The sequence below is a fragment of the Petaurus breviceps genome, unplaced genomic scaffold (assembly GCF_028583685.1).
Source record: "Petaurus breviceps papuanus isolate PSGF00001 unplaced genomic scaffold, PetGlider_PUasm1.0 90865, whole genome shotgun sequence".
Taxonomy (NCBI): domain Eukaryota; kingdom Metazoa; phylum Chordata; class Mammalia; order Diprotodontia; family Petauridae; genus Petaurus; species Petaurus breviceps.
The window spans coordinates 8,823,637-8,845,809 of NW_027187367.1; the positions used below are offsets into that span (position 1 = coordinate 8,823,637).

Sequence of the window (22,173 nt, forward strand, 5' to 3'; positions counted from 1 at the left end):
TGCTCTACTCACTGGGCTACCTAGCTGCCCCATCTGTTCTGTTTTGTTTTGGGTTTTTTTTTTTGGGGGGGGGGGGTTGGAGGGCAGATGGGGTTAAGTGACTTGCCCAAGGTCACACGGTTAGTTTTTGTGTTAAGTGTCTGAGGCCAGATTTGAACTCAGGTCCTCCTGACTCCAGGGCCGGTGCTCTATTCACTGTGCCACCTAGTCACCCCTGCTCTATTTTTAATAATAAAAAAATCAGAAACATATTTTTAATAATTAGAGAGTAGCTGAATGAATCGTGGCATATGAATGTAATGGTCAATTAATGTAACAGAATATTAGGGTACATAAAAAATAAATGTGAAACATACAAGGAGATAGGCAAAGACATATGCAAAGAAAAACTAGTAGCATCAAGCCACATGTACATTAACAATAGTTTGTTTTTTAAGATAAAAAAACAAAGTAAAGTCAAAGGCAGAATAATTTCAGGCAGGCCTGGAATGAGAGACAGAACAGAAATTATTTTTGCTAGTTCATTAACTTATTAAGCTTTGTGTTAAATGCTAGGGTTTCATATAAGGTTTTAGTCCTTATTTTATAAGCTTATTTTTTGTTAATGATTAGTTTATAATTTTAAAATTAATATCTACAATTTAATGCCAATTGTGCCTCAAATAAGTGAAAACCACACCTACTTGGTTACACTGAAGAAGACAGTTTAAGGTGTACCACACCTTAAATTTCCTAATTTAGTTCCTAAATTCCTGAATAGACAGACTAAGTTAGGTACAAAGTAAAAAGAAAGGAAAGGTGGCAGGTTTCTTTTAAATTAAAGGCAAGACTCAGAGAATAGTTATATTTACATTCTCAAAGGATTACCATTTTATAAAGAAAAAAAAAATCTACCCTCTCAGGTAATTGCTGAAGGACTAGGATAGGGACCAATTTAAAACTGATTAAGAGTGACAGACTAGCAAAGAATGAGAAACAAGGTTAAAAAAAATTCTAACCCAATTTCAGTTACAAATCAAATAAATATGTAGTAATCCTGGTTTTATGAAATCACTCTTCACGGGAAGCATTTCCTAGTCAAAAGAATGTCTGCTGTTCAGAGATGTCTTGGGAATATTTTATCTTGGTGGTACCATATAAATGGCTCTCAAATTCTCAGATTAATCAAAACAGCTGCAAGTCTAAATCCTAATGTAGATAGGAATATAGTGCCATCTGCTGTTAACTTATGGCAAAGAGTCCTAATTAGCCAAGGAATATTAAGGTCCTCCATTACTACACTATGACAAAGAAAAAGCAGGGCCTGTGTGCAAAGGGAGAGCAGAAGGCTGCCTTCAATATAATCAGGGCCAAGTTTCAAGATTTACACGAACAGCATAGGATTCCAGCATGGCAAGAGAATAAATAGTGCACAGCTTAATTTAGGAACTTAAGAAAGTATCAGGACAGAGCAGTAATGCAAATTAGAGTAAAATTTAAGTTAATCACATAAACTACAGCTTTTATTGACTGGGGCATTAAAGAAAAAATCAAGTGGCCAGCCTAAATTTAATACTCTCCCATACTAACGCCACCACACAATTCAACTTAATTTGCTACACAATGCACCTAATAATGTCTTACTCTAGGTCAAGGATTCTTCACCTGGGGTTCATGAACAAATCTGGGGAGTTCAAGAACCTGGTGAAAAAAAAATGTATCTTTATTTTCACCAACTTCTAAATAAGATTTAGAATTTCCTCCAATTATGTTTTTTAAAAAGTAATGTTCTGAAAAGGGGATCCTCAAGCCTTACCAAAACATTAATGGCACAAGAAAGAACCTGGGAATACAAAAAGAAAAAATACTAAAATTTATTCTCCAGGGTCACATAACTAGAAGGAGGCATCTCAGCTGGGTTTTGAAAGAAAAAAAGGAATTCAACAGGCAAGATGTGGTAAAATATGCCAGTTCCAGGCATGAAGCACAGTTTATGAGATGAACTCATATGAGAAATGAAGTTAATTCAAAGTTGGTTTCCTGGTCTTCAACCCTAACTCCCTTCTTCCTATCTATCTTAGACAGATAGACAGACAAAAAGATGAATGGATGGCACATGGTGAGGTGAATATGAAGGAATGATATCTAAAAAAAAAAATTAAGGGGTGGAATATATTGGGAAAAGGAGAAAGGGAGGGATAGATTAGGGTAAATTATCTCACATAAAAGAGGCAAGAAAAAGTTTTCACAATGGAAGGGAAGAGGGGGGAGATGAGAGGGAATGAGTGAACTTTGCTCTTAAAGGATTTGGCATAAGGAGAGAATAACATACACAATCAATTGGTCATCTCACCCTAGGAGAAAGTAAGTGGGAAGGGGATAAAGGGAGTGAGGGATGATAGAAGGGAGGGTAGATTGGGGGATAGGGTAGTCAGAAGAGAACTTTTGAAAAGAGACAAGGTCAAAGGAGAAAATAAAGTAAGTAGGGGACAGAATAGGATGGTGAGAAACATAACTAGTCTTTCACAATATGACTATTATGGAAGTGTTTTGCATAACTACAACATGTACAGCCTATATTGAACTGCTTGCCTTGTCAATGAGGGTAGGTGAGGAGGGAAGAAGGGAGAGAATTTAGAACTCAAAGTCTTAAAAACAAATGTTAAAAACTGTTTTTACATTCAACTGGGAAACAAGATATACAGGCAATGGAGTATAGAAATCTATCGTTCCCTAGAAGAAAGAAAGGGGGGGAGGCGATGGGGGATAGACATGATAAAAGGGAGGGCAGACTGAGAGAAGGGGTAATGACAATGCATGCCATGGGGGGGGCGGGGAGGGAAGAGATGAGGAGAAAATTTAGAATTCAAAATTTTATGGAAATGAATGTTGAAAACTAAAAAAAAAAAAAAGAAAGCAATGGTAACTTTGACAGAGTACTTTCAGTTAAAGGATGAGATCAGAAACCAAACTTAAGATTGTTTTAAAAAATTTTTATGCCATTATAAAAAACAATTAGCAGAATTCAAGTCCTGACTCTTTAAAGGAGTAATAAGTAATTTAGGTTATCATATACGCCAAGGTCTACTGGCTTTATAATCAAAATACTATACAAAGAATTATATAAAACTTTATGAAATAATAAAATGGTATGACCTGATAAGATGACTACCATTTGCCAAAATATTGTGAAGTCATTCAGTTTATACTCACAAGCCTGACCCTTTTACCAAGAACACTGCTTTGAGTTAAGACTGATTTCCAAGAATTCCCTACATAGAGGTAAAGTCATCCTGTAATAGTCTGAAGAAATGGGTCCACAGGAGGTAGCCTAACAGAGTGAAAAGCACAGGATAATTTTTAAACAGATGACTAAGGACTAATTTCCCAGCTCTGCTATTTACTGTGTACTTTGGCCTTTGAATCCTCATCTGTAACATGAAGGGTTTGGATTAGACCAGAGATTCATAATGAGAGATCCATGCCCTTCATTTAAAAAATATATATTTGATAACTATTTCAGTATAATTGGTTTTCTTTGTAACCACAGACTTCAGACTGTGCATGACACAAAAAGCTAAATACCCTCAGATTAGATCATCTTCAAGACCTCTTTCAGCTCTAAACTTTGAGATCCAATAACAAGCATTATCTAATGAAGGAAAGGGAGGAAAAATCTCAAGAATTAGTGCTGCTAAAGAAATGGAAATTGAGGGAATGCCCATTAACTGGAGCATGGCTGAATAAGTTAAGGTATATGAATACAATGGAATACTATTGTGCTATAAGATATGATGAGTAGGCAATTTCAGAAAAACCTGGAAAGATTCACATGAACTGATGTTGAGTGAAATGAGCAGAACCAGGAAAATATTGTACAGAGTAAGCCACATTGTGTGATGATCAACTATGATAGACTAGCTCTTCTCAGCAATACAACAATCCAAGACAATTCAAAAAGATTCATGATGGAAAATGCTATCCACATTGAGAGAGCTATGGAGTCTGAATGTAGACCAAAGAATACTATTGTCATTTTGGGGGGTGTTTTTTCCCTTTTGTTTCTTCTTTCACAACACAACGCATGTGGAAATGTGTTTAACATGACTGCACATGTTTAAACTATTATTTGCCATCTTAAGAGAGGAGAGACGGAGAAAAATCTAGAACTTAAAATCTTATAAAAAATGAAAATTGAAAACTGTCTTTACATGTAATTTGAAAAAATCAAATTCCATTAAAAAAAGAATTAGTGCTCCAAGAAGACAGGTCTGAGTAGACAACTAGATACACTACTGATATGCTCTCTCACTACTGATAATCCTCTCTCCTCCCGTTCAATAGCAAAAACTTCTACACATGCGCACACGCATGCACGCACACACACACACACACACACACACACCTAAGTATCCCAAAGATTGTAGATGCCATCCTTGTACCATCTCCAATTCATAGTGACTTATCTTCTCTATTCAGGGTGGTGGAAAAAAAAAACCTACCCCAACTACTAGATGGGACAAATCTGGTCCTAGCTTCAAGACTCTGGCTCCTCTAGCTCACTATAGTTAAAAACAAACAAACAAACAAAGGAATTCAGCTGTTCTACGTTAAAGAAAAGGCCTAAAAGCTCTGAGCCCTAAGCCAGCTCTTCCCTCTCCAGGAAAACCTCCCAGGGGATTAATTTATTCCACAGATGTTTATTAAGCACCTAGTTGAAACACTATTCCCAATACAAGATTGAGAAATATGGGAGAAAAACAAAGAGTTGGAAGGGACTTTAAGGATTATTCAATACAACTTTTATTAAGTATTTTTCAATCATATTCATGTGCAAGGCACCATGGTAGGCAGTGAAAATAAAAAGACAAAAATAAAACAATCTTCTCAAGAAATTTATAGTCCACCAGGGCACACATAAAAAAAAAAAAAACAAGGTAAACTGGAAAGAAGAGGTTATGGAAGATCTCATGGAGATGAACAGGAAGTGTATTTCAGCCACAGCCACTGTTTTAATCTCATGTGGAGATAAATAGGAAGTATATTTCAGCACAGATGGGATGTAATGTGTGAGAAATAGAAGAAGTCTGATTTGGCTGGGCCACAAAACAAATGAAGGAGAATAATGCATAATGACCCTGGAAAAGTAGGGTGGAAGAAGGTTGTGAAGGGTTTTTAGGGGGAAAGAAGGGTAAGTAGGTAGGAATCTGTATATAGAGTAACAGGGAAGTTATATGGTCATTATACTTTAGGACTATCACCACCTTAGCAATTATGTGGAAGATAGACTAAAAAAGGGAGAGAACAGACTAGAAAACTCTTAAACAACATCCTCAACAAGGGGCCATTCAAGCTTGAATTTCATTTTTGAATAGCTCTATTTCTTAGCAAGTAATGCTTATTGACTTGGTTTATATTGAATCTAAATCTGCTTTGATAAAACTTCTACTCCAGTTCAGACCTCTAGAGACAAGTAAAACATATCTAATCCCTATTCTATCTTATAATTCTCTAAATACTCAAAAACAACTATAATATTCCACTTAAGTCTCTCTTCTCTAAGCTAAAAATCTAGTTCCTTCAATAAATTTTTTTAAGACATGGTTTCCAGTCTCCCTCACCACAGTGGTTGCCTTCCTCTGTCCATGCTATCATGTCCTTCCTAAAATGAGACACCAAGAACCAAAAACAATACTTTGAGTATGACTCAAACCAAGGCATGGTGCAGCAGGTCTATCACCTTCTGATTACAGCTCTCAATGCAGCCTAAAGACTGAATTAGGTTGCATAAGGTAAAGCCATGATTCTCAGTTAACTCATATTGAAACTGCAGCCCACTAAAATCCTTAGTTCTTTTCCACATGGATTTGTCAATTTTTTTGAATCTCAACTGATTTTATCTCTATTAAAGTTCATCTTACTGGAGTGGGCCTATAATTCTAGCCCATAGAAAAACTTCTGTGGATCCTGATTTAATTGATCAATATAAAGGCTATTCCTTCCAGGTTCATTTCATCTATAAATTGTTAAGCTTTGCCTCATTTCAAGTTATTGCTAAAAAACATTACAAAGTTGATATAAACCCAGCACTCTGGGAGCCGTCCCCAGCCCACCTGAGACTGAGGTTTTTGCCCCAGGGCTGGCCTGACCAGCCACCAGCTGGAGGGACTTCAGATCACCAGCAGCAGTGGCAGTTTCCAGAATTATCAACACACAAATGCTAAGGACAAAGTGAGAGGTCAGTGCAGTGTGGACTTTGGGATCCAGTAGTTGGGAGTGCGGTCGGCTTTTGCCCCCGAGGCAAGAAGCTGCTGAGGACCCGCTATGCAGGCGCCGCCACATGACAGCTTCAGCTCCTGGCCTGCAGTTTTTAAGGGGACCAAGCAACCAGTCTGAGGGGTAATCACTCTTGCTTTAACCTGCTTGGATCTGGATTGCGATCTAGGGTGAAAGTCCAGGGGTGTGCAATCAGCTTGCCAGAGTGTGTGGAGGTTTCAGAGAGGGCACCCAACTAATAACTTCGGCAGCTGAGAAAACCCCAAGGTTTGGTACGAAGCTCCCCTGTCTGGTAAGACAGAGTCCTACACTGGCAAAAAGCCCAAAGGTCAAGTAATTGAGTGGCAACATGAACAAACAAGGAAAGGAAAGTAAACAGAGCAACACAACTTTACACTCCTATTTTAGGGACAAAAAGGATCAAAGCATGGAAATGGAGGAAGACAGTGAAGTCATAATTCCTGCACCAAAAGATTCCAAGAAAAATACGAGCTGGTTACAGGCCATAGAGGACCTTAAGAAGGATTTTGAAAATCAAATAAGAGAAGTGGAAGAAAAATTTGGAAGAGAAATGAGAACGATGGAAGAAAATTATGAAATGAGAGTCAACAGCCTGACTGAGGAAAATAACCCCTTAAAAAATAGACTAACTCAAATGGCAAAAGAGGCTCAAAAAGGCAATGAGGAGAAGAATGCCTTAAAAAGCCAAATTTGCTAGATGGAAAAAGAATCTCAAAAGCTCACTGAGGAGAATCATCCCTTCACAATTAGACTGGAGCAAATGGAAGCTAGTGACTTTAGGAGAAATCAAGATACTATTAATAAACAGATCCAAACAAATGAAAAAATAGAAGGCAATGTGAAATAATCTCACTGGAAAAACCACTGACCTGGAAAATAGATCCAGGAGAGATCATTTAAAAATTATTGGACTACCTGAAAGCCATGATCAAAAAATGAACCTAGAAATCATCCTTCAAGAAATTCTCAAGGAAAACTGCCCTGATATTTTAGAACCAGAGGGCAAAATAGAGGATGAAAGAATCCACCGATCACCCCCTGAAAAAGATCCCAAAAAGAAAACTCTTAGGAATATTATAGCCAGGTTCCGAAAATATTACAAGCAGCCAGGAGGAGACAATTTGAATATTGTGGAAACATGATCAGGATAACACGGGATCTGGCAGCTTCTACACTGAGGGATCGAAGGGTTTGGAATACGATATTCCAGAGGTCAAAGGAGCTGAGATTAAAACCAAGAATCACCTACCCAGCAAAACTGAGTATCATGTTTCAGGGGAAAATATGGTCATTCAGTGGAATAGAGGATTTTCAAGCATTCTTAATGAAAAAACCAGAGTTGAATAGAAAATTTGACATTCAGATACAAGAAGCAAGAGAAGCATGAGAAGGTAAACAGGGAAAAGAAATCATAAGGAACTTATCAAAGTTGAACTATTTACCTCTCTACATGGAAAAATGATAATTGTAACTTGGGAAACTTTTCTCAGTATGAGAATAGTTGAAGGGAATAGAAATGTGTGTATGTATATATATATATGTATATATACACACACACACACATACATATATATGTCTCTATAGGAGGGTATATGGGCATATAAATACATATGTGAATGTGTGTGTATATGTTTACAGGTATACATAGATAGAGGACACAGGACCAATTTAATAGGAAGGGATGATACTTAAATGGTGAAATTAAGATGTGAGAGAGGAATATAATGAGAGAAGATGGGGAGAGACAGAATGGGGTAAACTGCCTCATATAGAAGAGGCAGGGGAAAATAGTTACAATGGAGAGGAAGAACAGGGAGGCAAAAGGGAATGGGTCAACCTTATTCTCATTGAATTTGGCTCAGGGAGGGAATGACATACACACTAAATAGGGTATCTCACCCTACAGGAGAGTGGGGGGGGGAAGGGGATGAGAGGGGGAATGATGGAAGGGAGGGCAGGCTTGGGGGGAGGGAAGCTGGAAGTACCCACTTTTGAAAAGGGATAGGATCAAAGTAGAGAATAGAACAAGTGGGAGGTGGGATAGTATGGAGGGAAATAATCAGTCTTTCACAATATATCCACTATGGAAATGTTTTGCATAACTACACATGTACAACCTATATTGAATTGCTTATCTTCCCAGTAAGGGTAGGTAATGAGGGAGGAAGGGAATGAATCTGGAATTCAAAGTTTTAAAATCAAATGTTTAAAAAAAATATATTATTATTATTTTACATGTAACTGGGAAATAAGACATACAAGCACTGGGGCCCTACTGGAAAGTTGGAGGGGGTAAGGGAGAAGATATGGGCGACAGCAGATTAGAGGAAGGGATATTTTGGGGTAGTGGGTAGGGGAAAGACGGGGAGAAAATTTGTAACTCAAATTCTTGCAGAAATGAATGATATAAACTAGAAGTTAATAAAGCATTTGATTTTAAAAAAATTTTACAAAGTAAAAAATAATTGCCTGTTATATTCTTCAACTTCTTATCTATTAGAAAACTGATAAGTTGAAATGAAAACTTGCGTGGAGATTCTCTTATAAAACTTGGATATTAGATTTCTATCAGAAGTATCTAAGGCAAAGATTATTCCCCAGTATTTTTCTTAACTCCATATTGATAAAACATTGTTTTTTGTTGCATTGTTGCCTTTTCTTTTTATAAAATCAAGTCAAACTCTTTTCTCTTATGATTTTCCCTAAGTGACAGCTTAAGAATTTATTCCTTTAACCAGACCTGAATATAAAATTTGACTTTCAAATGCAAGAAAAAAGGAAAGGAAAATCCTAAGGGACTTAATAAGTTTAAATCGTTTACATTCCTATATGGGAAGATGTTGTTTATAACTTATAAGACATTTCTCATTATTAGAGCAGTTAAAAGGAATATATATATATATATAGCCAGAGGGCACAGGTGTGAGTTGAATAAGAAGGGATGATCTCACATAAAAGAGACAAGAAAAAGCTTTTACAGTGGAGGGAAAGAAGGAGGAGGTGAGGGAAAACAGGGAAAAGAAATCATCAAACTCTCATCAGAAATGGTTCAAAGAGGTATAACATACACACTCTATTGGGTATAGAAATCTATGATACCCTGCAGGAAAGTAGTAGGAGAGGAAGCAAATAAGAGAAGGGAAGAGGTGATAGAAGGGAGGGCAAATTGGGGGAGGGGGTGGTCAGAAGTAAAAACACTTTTGAGGAGGGACAAGGTGAAAAGAGAGAGAGAACAGAATAAATGGGGGTGGGGAGAATATGATGGAGGGAAATACAATTAGCAAGATTAACTGTGAAAAAAACATTTCAAAGCAAGTTTCATTGACAAAGTTCTCATTTCTCAAACAGAGAACTGAGTCAGATTTATAAAAATAAGTCATTCCCCAATTGATAAATGATCAAAAGATATCAGTTTCAGATGAAGTAGTCAAAGCTCTCTATAGACATATGAAAAAATATTCTCACTCACTATTGATTAGAGAAATGCAAATTAAAACATTTCTGAGCAGGGTAGCTAGGTGGCACAGAGTACCAGCCCTGGAATCAGGAGGACCTGAGTTCAAATCCAGCCTCAGACATTTAACACTTGCTAGCCATGTGACTGTGGTCAAGTCACTTAACCCCAATTGCCCTGCATTCCCCCCTCCAAAAAAGCAAAAATAAAAAATTCTGAGGTACTACCCTCATACCTCTTAGATTAGCTAATAGTATAGAAAAGGTAAATGACAAAAGTTGGAGGGGATGTGGGAAAAATGAGACATTAATCCACTGTCAGTGGAGTTGCGAAATGATTCAACCATTCTGTAGAGCAATTTGGAGCTATGCCCAAAGGGCTAGAAAATCATGCATGCCTTTCAAACTAGCAATACCACTATTAGGTCTGTATCCCAAAAGAGATTTTTTTTAAAAAAAGAACCTATATGTACAAAAATATTTATAGCAGCCCTTTTCTGGGAGTAAAGAACTGTACATTGAGAGGATGCCCATCAGCTGGGGAATGGCTGAGCAAGCTGTAGTATGTGTTTACAATGGAATTATACTGTACTTTAAGAAGTGATGAGCAGGATGCTCTCAGAAAAACCCGGAAAGACTTGAATTGACTGATAGATGCAAAGTGAAATGTACCATGTACAAAGTTAACAGCAATATTGTGAGATGAGTACCTGTGAATGACTTAGCTATTCTCAATACAAGGATCCAAAACAACTCTGAAGGACTTATGATGAAAAATGCTACCCATCCTCAGAGAAAAAACTAATGGTGTCTGAATACAACATGAAGCACACTTTTTTTTTTAACTTTATTTTTTCTTGAGTGGTTTATGTTTTCTTTCACAGCATGATCATTATGGATATGTTTTCCATGACTACACATGTATAACCTATATCAAATTGCTTGCATTCTCAATGAAGGGTGGGGGTGGGGAGGGAGGAAGGGAAAGAATCTGGAACTCAAAAACAAATGTTAAAAACTGTTTTTACATGTAACTGGGAAAAAGTAAAATACTAAATAAATCCCGCCCCCTCTCCCCCAAATAACAATTACTTACCAGGAAATAGTAAAATGTGTTTGAACAAGTTACAAATAGTATTCAAGGACCTGTAAATTACAGTCTTTAAAATATGATTATAAATATTTTGTGGCACTACACATTTTTGATAACTTTGTTTCATAAAGTTAAATAAACTATATGCTCACTGTTTAGAGGTAAAAAAAATTATTCCTTCACCATAGCTGTGAAAGACATAAGACACTATCTTAAAAGATTTGATACTTTTTGTATATAGGCATTTGATTATCCATTTGGAATTTGAAGTGGTAGGTGTACTTTTTTTGGTTTGCCTCCAAATTTTGCAAAACCCATTAACCAGTTTTTCCAAAAATTTTTATTGAATGATATTTTTCCTAGTGTTTTGTGATCCTAGAATAAAGACTAAGTTACTATATGTATCTATTCTAGATCATTACCATTAGAATTATTTCACTGATGTTTTTCTATTTTTTTGTCCAGACATTTCTATAAACTTAATAAATTTAATTATATTTAAAATATAATTTGAAATCTGGTATTGCATATCCCTTCCTACTTTTTCTTCTACATAGTCTCCCCTGAAATTCTTAACATTTTGTTCTTCTACATATATCTTACTTTTTAAAGGTATTATGTTTGCCATTTGTACTGATAGCATTTAATCTACAGATTTGAGGGGAGAGAGGGAAGGAGCTGAAATTTTATTATATTGGCTTAATTTTAAATAATCATTAAATCAGTTTCCAATTATTTATTTCTTAAATCTTTGTAAACTATTTTGTAGCCAACATTATAGAAGTCTTCCATATGTTTCTCTGGGTTAATTTCATGATACTGAATACATTTCAGTATTTTAAACAGTATCTGAATGCTGTTTGTTAATTGATTGATCCCTTTTTCCACTGCTAAATCCCAAGGGCTTTTGACCATTAGTTTTCCATCAAAAATGACATTCTGGCTGGGCATTTCTTAGCTTTTGTTGCCTTAACATTCCCCAATGAAGAAAAAAATAAGTCGATCTTCCTGATGCCTTTTTATGAAATGTTTACCTTGCATCCCTACCTTTTTCAGATCAACTGCACAAATCTGCCAGGAAGCAGAGTACATAAAAAAGATTTCAACAAGATTTTCTTGGAAATGCTGTAGGGTACTAAAAAAAAAATTTTTTTTTTAAGTTTTATGTTATTTCAGACAGGCAACAAGGTTCAGAAGAAAGCCTACCTTGGGGGTCAGGCAGATCTGAGTTCAAGTCCTACCTTTGAACCCTGGTTAAATATTTTAGAAGGTTAAGAATCCTTACCAATCTGCATTGGTACAGGGGGTTTGCTCATCTACATCAATAAAATCATAGGCCCAGATTAAAAAATAAAATCTATGTAACTCCTAATTTACCTGATTAGAAATTTCTAGGGTGAAATACAATTCCTACTGACTTTATATAAATTATATTCAGTTTTTCTTCTGTTTTCTTGTGATGGAGGATTTCATAGTATCTACGAATAAAATTATCATTTACCAAGGAAGTTTGGGGAGTTTAATAATGTGTCTGGATGAGTTAAATCTGAGGGTATTCTTTGAATTCTATCAATGGTCTTCCATGTCCAAAAAGTTTTCTTGAGCAATTTCCTTAAAGATGATGGTTGGACTTTTTTTTTGAATTTTTTCAGGTAACATGAAGATTACTAGATCATCACTCACAGTTCTGTCTTTTAGATGTACCATCTTTGCTTGTAAAGGTTTCTCTCTTTCTTCAGATGTGTTTTCTTTCAATCTACTTTTGTTAGAATAACTGAAGAATAGTCTTTCAGCCTAAGAATTTTACTGCCTGTTGGTTCATTACATTGTTCAAATTTTCTACTTCTTCCTCAAAGTTGTTATTTTCATCATCAATTTAGCTTATTCCATTTTCCCTGACAGAACTCTGATGACCAATTCCAGATCACTCTTTACCAAAGACAGAATGTCCTTCAAAGTGTTTATTATCCATTTTGATGTATCTTGTATGAGATCCAACTTCCTTTTCTTAGACCATTACTATAGCTTGTTTCTTTTTTTTTTTTCCTTTCTGGTGACTTTTATTCAGAATTCATAGTAATTATTTATCATGTTAGATTTTTTTCCTGCTGCTTGCTCATTTTCTTGTTCTTTCCTTTTTCCTATGGGAAAGGTTTCTCTCTTTTAAGACTTTTTGGTTGACTCCCTTTCCTCTTCTCCTAATTATTTATTTTATATTTGGTGACATTTTAAACTATTCATTTCTTGGTGGGGGGCAGAGAAGGTAGGAAGAACTGTGCTTTTCCTAACTTCATTCTACTAGTATCTTGATGTAATTCCACCTTGATTTTTTTGTTTAAAAATTGAGATGTTTGACCTTCTCCAGTCCCACAGTATCCCTTCCATCATCTATGATCTTTAAAAGGTCAGAGATAGTGGCTTACCATCTCATGTGAAAGAAAGTTCTTTCAATACCCTGAATCTGATGAAAAACTTAAGGAGAGTTGAAAAGTGTTGAATTGTGGCATAAGAATATAAGAAATGAGGAAATAGATAACCTCAAAGTGACAAGGAAAGCAATCTACAAACTGATGCAGTGAAGTAAGAACAAGAAGACTTCATATGCTCTAAGGGTAGGGAAGAGAATAGGCATTTACAGAGTGCCTACTATGTGCCAGACTCTGCGCAAAATTCTTTTATAAATGTTAACTCATTTAATCCTCACAACAACCCTGGGAGTTAGGTGCTACTATTATTCTAATTTTACAATTTAGGAAACTGAGGTAAACAGAGGTTAAGTATCTTGCTCAAGGTTACACAGCTAGTAAATGCTAGTAAATCTGAACAAAGGACTGACTATGAGTACAGCACTCTGTCCACTGTGCCACCAAATGCCTCAAAATAACATCAACATTATAAAAACGAACAATTTTGAAGACTTTTATAAACTTACTTTTAAAATGGAATAAGCAGAACCAAGAGAACAGCTTGTACAATAACAATAACACTGTAAAGGCAAATAATTTCTAAAACTGTAAAAACAATCATCCATGATTCCAGAGAATCAATTATGAAACATGCTATCTGACTTCTCACAGGGAGTTGATGGATTTAGGGTGTAGAATCTCAATCTCAATCTCTCTCTCTCTCTCTCTCTCACACACACACACACACACATACACACACACAGATATATATGTATGTATATGGATATCTGCACATATATGAAAGAAGGGTTTCTTTTTATTTTTTCTTTTGTTCAACGGAATAGAGGGTGGGAGGGGAAAAAGCAATTTGTAAATTTTTAAAAACACACTAAAAATGGGGGTGGGAGATAAGTATAGAATGTTGTATGTACTTTCAAGATGAAGTCATGGTGTTACTAGTTTTGGAAAAGCGAAAAATATCTTCTTTCTTTCCAGCCCAGATCCATTATCACTGTCTCATCCACCCAAAGCAGTGACCCTATATTCCTTCTTTCCTTTTCTTCCCCCCACCAACAGAGGAGGAAAAACAACATTTTTTTTTTCAGTCCTTAACAGTCATCACCAACTTTAGTTCATTCTGCACTTTAATGTGCCTAACACAATTATTACAGAATCTTACTATACTTTTATATTCCTTCCCTATTATCTGTCCTTCAATCATCTAAATATAGCTTTTAAAAATCTAAGGTGGTTAATGATTTTCCACCCCACACCCCAGTCCCCAATCCCACAGCATTTCAGGTCATGGGATTATACCTAAACTCTTTAAATCTTTGAAGTCCAATCTACAAAATTTAGGATGCATATCAAACAATCTCTGCCTCCTTGTCTCTCTTATCACAAACTCTAAGATAGAATGGTCAAGGACACCCAAAGTTTCAATCATTTCTAATCTAGTAACTCATTCCTTCAAAAAATAAGGTCCAAAAGAACAGTTCTACTTATGGTTTTTCCAGTTTGTTAAGTTATGTTAAATAATCATTAAGGCATAGAAAAATTAAGGACAGAGTTGGTTCAGGTGGAGAACATTCTAACATAGGAACAGATAATCCAAGAATTCCATTGCTGCTATGATATGGCCTCCATGTCAGGGCTATGATTGGGTTTACTTAAACTTCTAATCTATTTCTCCCTTCTGTCCATAAGTCTTGTAGTAGTAGCAGCATCACTTCTGTTCTTCCTTCAGATGATTTTCACCCAACTGCTCTTCACATATCCTCCCTTTCTCTGGTTCCTGGGTTTTCTCATAACTGTCTCTTTATATTCAATGCTATTCTGCCATCACCTTTTTCCCTCTTTTCCTTCCCTGTCCTGGGTCTTATTTCCTTTTTTTATTACTCACTCACTTGGTGACCTCATCAGTTTCATGACTATCTGAATAAAAATCCTACTCCTCCTCTTCTCTCCTAGCTCCAGTTACGCATCTTCAAATGCCTGCTGGTCTTTTATAATAAGAAATCCTATAGATATTTCAATATTGATATCTCCAAAACAGAATACATTCTCTAACCTCCAAAATCCATTTATCTTCCAAACTTCTCTGTTTTTGTTAAGTACATTATCATTCTTCTAATCACTCAGGTTCACAACTTAAGTATTATCCTGGATTACTAACTCTCCCAATCAGCTGCCAGTCTTTGGGTTCTACTTTACAATATCTCTCACATCCGTTCTCTTCTTTTTTTTTTTTTTTTTTAAAGAAACCAATGTTTATTTTCAATCAGCCTTTTTCCAACACTATTAGAGCATCTGGGTTTTAAGACCACTCTGTGGTAGTTCCTACCCACTCAGTGGCCTGAGCAGTAGGAGCCGCAGACCAGTCCTCAGTAGCTGGCTGAGCACTCCAATCTTCGGTAGTGAACTGCTGAATGGGCACAGATGGCACCTGTACTCCCTCAGACCAATCAGCCACCTCTGGTTGAGTAGCAGTGAATTCTGGGGCAGGTGCAGTCCATTCACCCTGAGACTCCTCCTCTGTCACTGCCCCTCAGCTGCAGCCTGCTCTTCCTTTTCAATCTCCTCTGGTTCCCTCTAGAAGTAAGGATCAGGCATAACCTCCCAGGGGTGTTCCCGGGAGACGGTACCACGCATCCACAGGACTTCACGGGCCAGCATCCACCACATCATACCCATAGAGTGAGCTCCCTTGTTGTTACATGGAATGGCAATGTCCACATAGCGAAGTGGGGAGTCTGTGTTGCATAGGGCAATGGTTGGGAGGTTAACATACAAAGCTTCAGTCAGAGGCTGGTGATCTGCCCAAGGATCAGTAACCACCAAAAGGCGAGGCTCCCTGAAACCTGCCTGGATCTGGTTAGTGAAGGTGCCTGGTGTGAAACGTCCAGCAATAGGTGTGGCGCCAGTGGCAGCAGCAAATTTCAGAACAGCTCGCTGGCCAGAGTTCCTGGATGAGATGACACCAACATCGGCTGGGTTTTCAATAGCAATAATGGCACGAGCTGCCAGCAGAAGGTTTTCCCAAGTTCTCTTCAAATTAATGGTGCAGATGCCGTCACTCTTTCTTTTGTAGATATATTGTTCCATCTGGAAGTCCAGATTAGTGCCGCCCAAATGGGTTCCTGTAGCCAGGAACTTGAGGACATCCTCCTCCTTCATCTGCAGGACATCTAGGGCTCTGGACATCATGAAAGTTTCCCTTTAAAGTTACGACAGAAACCGAGAACAACGCCGTATGGAACCCTCTTCGGGGCAGTGTGGAAAGGCTGTTCTCTTCTTTCTACTGGCAAGGCCACCACGCTAATTCAGGCCCTCATTACCTATCCCTAAGACTACTGGAACAGCCTCTTACTTGACCCTGCTTGCTCAAGCTTCTCCCCTCTCCATACAAGTGATCATCTTATAAGCATCAATCTGACCATGTCTCTCCACTACTCAATAAACTCCAATGGTTCCCTTACTGCCTTCAGAATCAAATACAAAGCCTTTGAAAACTTTTCACAGTCTGCTTCCAATTCATCTTTCCAACTTTGTTATACACTTCTCCTCTTTATATTCAGATGTCAAGTCAGACTGGCTGCCCTGCACTATTCCTCACATATAATATGCTTTATCTCTTCTTGATTTACCTTTGCACAGACTATTCCCAATGCCTGGAAAGCACACTTGCTTCAACTCCACCTCTTAGAATTCCTTATTTCCTTCAAAACTCATCTCAAGTCTCACCTTCTACAATAAAGCCTCTCCTAATTTCTCTAGTTCTTAGTACCCTTCTCCAATCACCAAATTCCCTTGTGCTTATTTTGTATCTATTTATATAAGAACAAGTTTCCTCTGACAGGATCTAATATTCCTTGAGAGTAGGGTTTCTTTCATATCTTAATTTTCTCCAGCACCTGGCAGTGGTACCTGCCGCATAGTAGATATTTAATAACTGCATGATTAACAACCATATTTTAGTCATTTGTCCTATCACTCACCAAGTTTCACTGATTCCTATAAGGCCAAAATTGCTTCCTTTCAAAAGGAATATTTCAACTTACTTGCTTATTATACTTTGTACATTTGTTTACAGGATCGATGAGTTTTTAATTTTGAGTCCTTTTCTGTATTTTTTTTCCTTTCAATTTTCTAGGTCTCTCTTTATTTCTACTATTCTTATACTGTAGCTGCTAGTTACTCTCTGGTATCTTATCTTGTTAGATTCAAGTAGATGTTCCCTAAGTAGATGATTCCATCTCCAACTCTTCAATTTAAAATAGTCTTAGATTTTTTACCAGTCCTCATAAAATATTTTCTATCTCTCTAGATAAAAATATGTCCTCCATTTATTTTAAGCCATAGTTTAGAAATACAAAACTCGCTCTTAGATACCATATCTTGGTCTCTCAGGTCCCTTTTAGGTCTCTTAGGCCTTGATCTATGATCCTATTGGCTTTTTAACCAGCTGTTTACTAAATATGCTCACTCTCCAAAGGCCCAATCAATAAGCAACAATAATGGAAATGAAAAATACCACTTGTGTCCCACTGTCTTAAGTTTTCAATTTCTTGCTCAGGATTTCATAATCCCATAAGAACATACTTGTTCAAAATGACCCTGAGATTTAAACTCAGATTATCTTAACATCAGTTCACTTGCCCTTTCTCTATCAAACCTTTTACCCATCCCTATCCCTCTCCAGATCTATCCCACATTCTTTTCCTTCATGGTTCAACATAAATTTAGAAATTTCTATGTGAAAGGCACTGGAGAATAGAAGAACAGAAACAAATCTTGCAGGTTAAGGTAGTAGGTGGCACAGAGGATAGAGCTCTGGACCTAGAGTCAGAAACACTTAAGTTCAGACAGGTATTTACTAGCTATGTGATCCTTTGGCTCATCATCCAAACCCCATGCCCTACCCCATCCCAACTTGATGCATCATTCCCATCACTCTCAACCTTTCTACTCCAAGTTTCAGCCAAATACCAAACAGCCCTTCCACTGTGCCCTGTGTAATGCCTATTCCATAGGCAACAAACCTTCCTTTCATCTTAAATCTTTTCCTCTCTCACTCCTTCCATTTAGTAGCTATTACTCAAATCTGGCTCCTCCCTGATGACACAGCTTCTCTGGCCATGCTTTCCAGTACCAGCTACACTCATTTCTCCTCAGCTCACTGGTCAAGACAATGGAGTTAGGATACTTTTTGTTCCCAGTGCCTCTTTCAAGTTCTCACCCTTTCTCCATCATGCAGGAACCTCTTTTCCTTTAAAGTCCATGCTGTTCATATCTATTAACCAAACTCCTGACAACAATTGTCTACAAAACCCCAGGTCACTCCCCATTCTTCCTCAATGAGTTCGATATCTGGCTCACCACTGTTCTCCCCTCCCCAAATTCCACCCTCAGATTAGAGAACTTCAAAATACACACTGATTTTTCCTCAAATACCCTAACCACTTGGTTCTTCAACCTACTCATCCCTCCCATGAAAATTATAACTGACCCAGATCAATGTTAAACACCTGAGTTCAAAAGACTGCCATTAGGGCCCAAGTTGTCAACAGAAACTAAAAAATTTTCTGCATAGCAGCTGAAAAATTAAAGGGAAGGGGGTCGGAGGGGGATTTCTAGTGAATTAAAAAAAAAAAACCATTTAATGTCAACATTGAAATGTTTAGGTTAGCCTGGGCATATGCTATGTAAATTGGGAGTAGCAGTCAGCTGACAGCAGAAGTGACGGTAATCATAAAAACAAATTCTACATAAAACTAGATGAATACTGCCTATCCCCTGACTATCACCTACTTGGTAACTCATGGGTACAAATGATACTGCCTAAAGGAGCTTCAAAAAGCATTGATAAAGATTAAGAAATTATTATTTTTTTTTGCTTGTTGGAGGGCAATTGGGGTTAAGTGACTTGCCCAAGGTCACACGGCTAGTTTTTTTTTGTTTGTTTTAAGTGTCTGAGGCTGGATTTGAACTCAGGTCCTCCTGACTCCAGGGCCAGTGCTCTATTCACTGCACTACTCAACCACCCCTGATTAAGAAAATTTTGGCAAGAAATTGGAGGCCTTAAGACAGAGGTGGTATTTTCTTGCTTATTGACCTCTGGGGTAGGAGATTCTTAAAAGAACAAGAGATCTGAGAAATAAATGCTTGGTAAAAAAAAAAAAAAAAGCCAAGTATCTGGGAATGGTATTTAGAGTTCTAAAAAATGGCTTAAAGTACAGGGAGAGAATGTACCTAACAAGGGTTGATAAGTCTTTGAGTACTCCATATCTAACCATAAGGGCTAGGAATTAGAGAGGAAATGAAAGGAAGGAAATTAAGTATAACCACCTAGTTATATAGTTATAACATAAAATTAACAGTAAAAGTGCCCAACAATTGATAAAATCCACCAAAGTGGCCATTAACAAAACTCATGACTTCAAAGTTTTATACACAAATGGATCAACTACACTTAAGAGGCAAGATGGACTAGAGGCAAATCTCTCATAAAGAGTCAAATCTGATCACTGCGAATGGAACATACCTCTGGAAGGTTATACTTTATTCGAAAGACACAAGCAAGGGACTATTGCAAGGGTAGGGTGGCAAAGCACCATATGTTAGGAAGATAAACTCATGCGAGGATATAAGAAACTAAAGCAAACCTACACAACTTGGCAATAGGTAGAGGCCAAAAAAAAATGGCTAAAACTTCACGCCACAGATAGGTTTTTAGTGGCTCACTTTGCAAGTAAAGGTAACTAGAGACAAACTGATGACCATTGGCTGCTGCGGGTCTCATGACAAACAGGAGTGAATACATAGTGGTAGGCCATCTAAAATCCTCTGGTGGGCTGCAAGTGGTACAAGGCTATGTATGTTGTACAGGCCTGACCTAAAAGAATGAGCCCGATGGAAGATCAAAAGAGACAGACAGATATTGTCATCAGAATATATTACACACCAACCACCTGGATAGAGAGGGGAAAGAATCCTAGAAATACATCATAAGCCTGGAATAGAGGTATTATAGAATAATCATGATGGACTTCAATTAACTAGACATGCACAAACGCTGTCTTTCTGGCAAAAGTGAAGCATGTCTTGTCTCAGATGACAGAAGAACCAATTTAGACAACCACTGTGATGGATCTGACCAGCAAGGTGGAAAGGTAATTAGAATGGAAATGACAGGAAGTTTGGGGATAAAAGCACCACTCTCCCTTAAAGTTTGAGAGAGAAAAGAGGAAAGGTGGGTACAAAGTCCATTTCAAAGTGATCCGAGGAAAGACAGGTATGATCTCAAGGACTAAAATTCTTTAAGGAAATTATAAAGAATGCAATTTTGAAGATACCCAAAAAAAGCCACCAAGGAAGAAAAGAGAGAATTAACCAGAAATAATATGGATACACAAGGAACTCATGAATCAACGTGATTTTTAAAAAAACACATGGAGAAGAAAAAAGCAAAGGAAGAGAATGAATAAAAAGTGCAGCATAATACTGGTTGAATGTATCAAAAATGCTAAAATACAACAAGCTGAAGTTTGTGAGAAAAGCTCAGGAAAATAGAAAGTTTTGATATTTTGTTTGTTTTGTTGTAGGTTTCTGGGGTGTTTGCTTTTTTGCTATGCTGGAGAAAAGGAGAACAAAAGAAGGAATAGAGTCAATTCAGCATCAAACATCTATTAAACACTTATTATATGCCAAGACTCAAATATGAAGGTTGGGGGGGGTATACAAATACGAAAACGAAACAGTTGCTGATGCAAAGGCGCTTCTATTCTAATAAGAGAAACAACATGTACATATACATATAATACATAAAAAAGTTTTGGGAGGGAGTTCACTGGCAGCTCAAGGGAATCGTAAAAGGTCTCACAGAGGATGTAGGTACTTAAGCCAAACTGTAACGAAAACCAGGGGGTCTGAGAGGAGAAAAAGAGAAAGTGCACTCCAAGCCTGGCAACATGGAATGCCACAGATGAGTAACAGCAAGTAAGTCCATTTGGTTAGATGAAAGTATGCAGGGTACCAGTTCAGAAAGATATTAAAATGCCAAAGAAGAATATTTGTTCCTGATTCTAACGGTAAGAGAGAACCACTGAAGTTTACTGAAAAGGGGTAATATAGTCAGACTTACACTTTACCATGATTATTTTGGCAAATGTAGGTAAGATAGATTAGAGCAGAGAGAGACTTTAGGTAAAAAAAATCAAACAAAAAGCCAAAACCAGGGGAAAGGTGATGAGAATATGAACAGATTAGTAGTGGCTGAGTGGGTACCTAGGCAATGCAGTGAACAGAACACTGAGTATGGTCAGGAAGACTTATCTTCATGAGTTCAAATATGGCCTCAGACATTTCCTAGCTGTGTGACCCTTGAGCAAGTTACTTAACTCTGTTTACCTCAGTTTCCTCATTTGCAAAATAAGCTGGAGAAGGAAATAGCAAACCACTCCAGTATCTCTGCCAAGAAAACCCCAAATGAAGTCACAAAGAGTCAGACACAACTGCAAATGACTGAACAAAAACAGTAGCAAAGTGTTTAAGTAATGAGGAAAGAAAATATACATAAGAGATATTGTGAAGGGTGAAACCAACATCTACCAACTAACTGGATACGTGAAGAGTGACACTAATACTGATAACCTGAGTGACTAGAAAGATGACGGCACCCTCAAAAGTAATAGGGAAGGTCAAAAGAGGGGTGGGTTTGAGGGGAAAGAAGTTAAATTTTAGATGCCTATCAGAATACAGTTTGAAATGTCTAATAGGTAAATTATTCAGGTTTGCAAATCAGGAGAGAGACTATAGATAGATATGTAGACCTGAGATCACATTCATGGAAGTTAATGAATGAGTAAAGAGAAGAGTGACCAGGATACATAAATTAGAGAAATCCACCAAGAGATCGATATGAATGATGAATGAGGAAAGGAGAAT

At 37.2% G+C, this 22,173-nt stretch overlaps 1 protein-coding gene and 1 pseudogene across 4 annotated transcripts in view; both read right to left on the reverse strand.

Annotated features, from left to right (window-relative positions):
• ILRUN (inflammation and lipid regulator with UBA-like and NBR1-like domains) overlaps positions 1 to 22,173 on the reverse strand; it is a 115,333-nt gene that overhangs the window by 23,571 nt on the left and 69,589 nt on the right. The gene's annotated exons all lie outside the window — the stretch shown is intronic.
• LOC138150099 (small ribosomal subunit protein uS2-like) lies at positions 8,908 to 21,593 on the reverse strand (annotated as a pseudogene).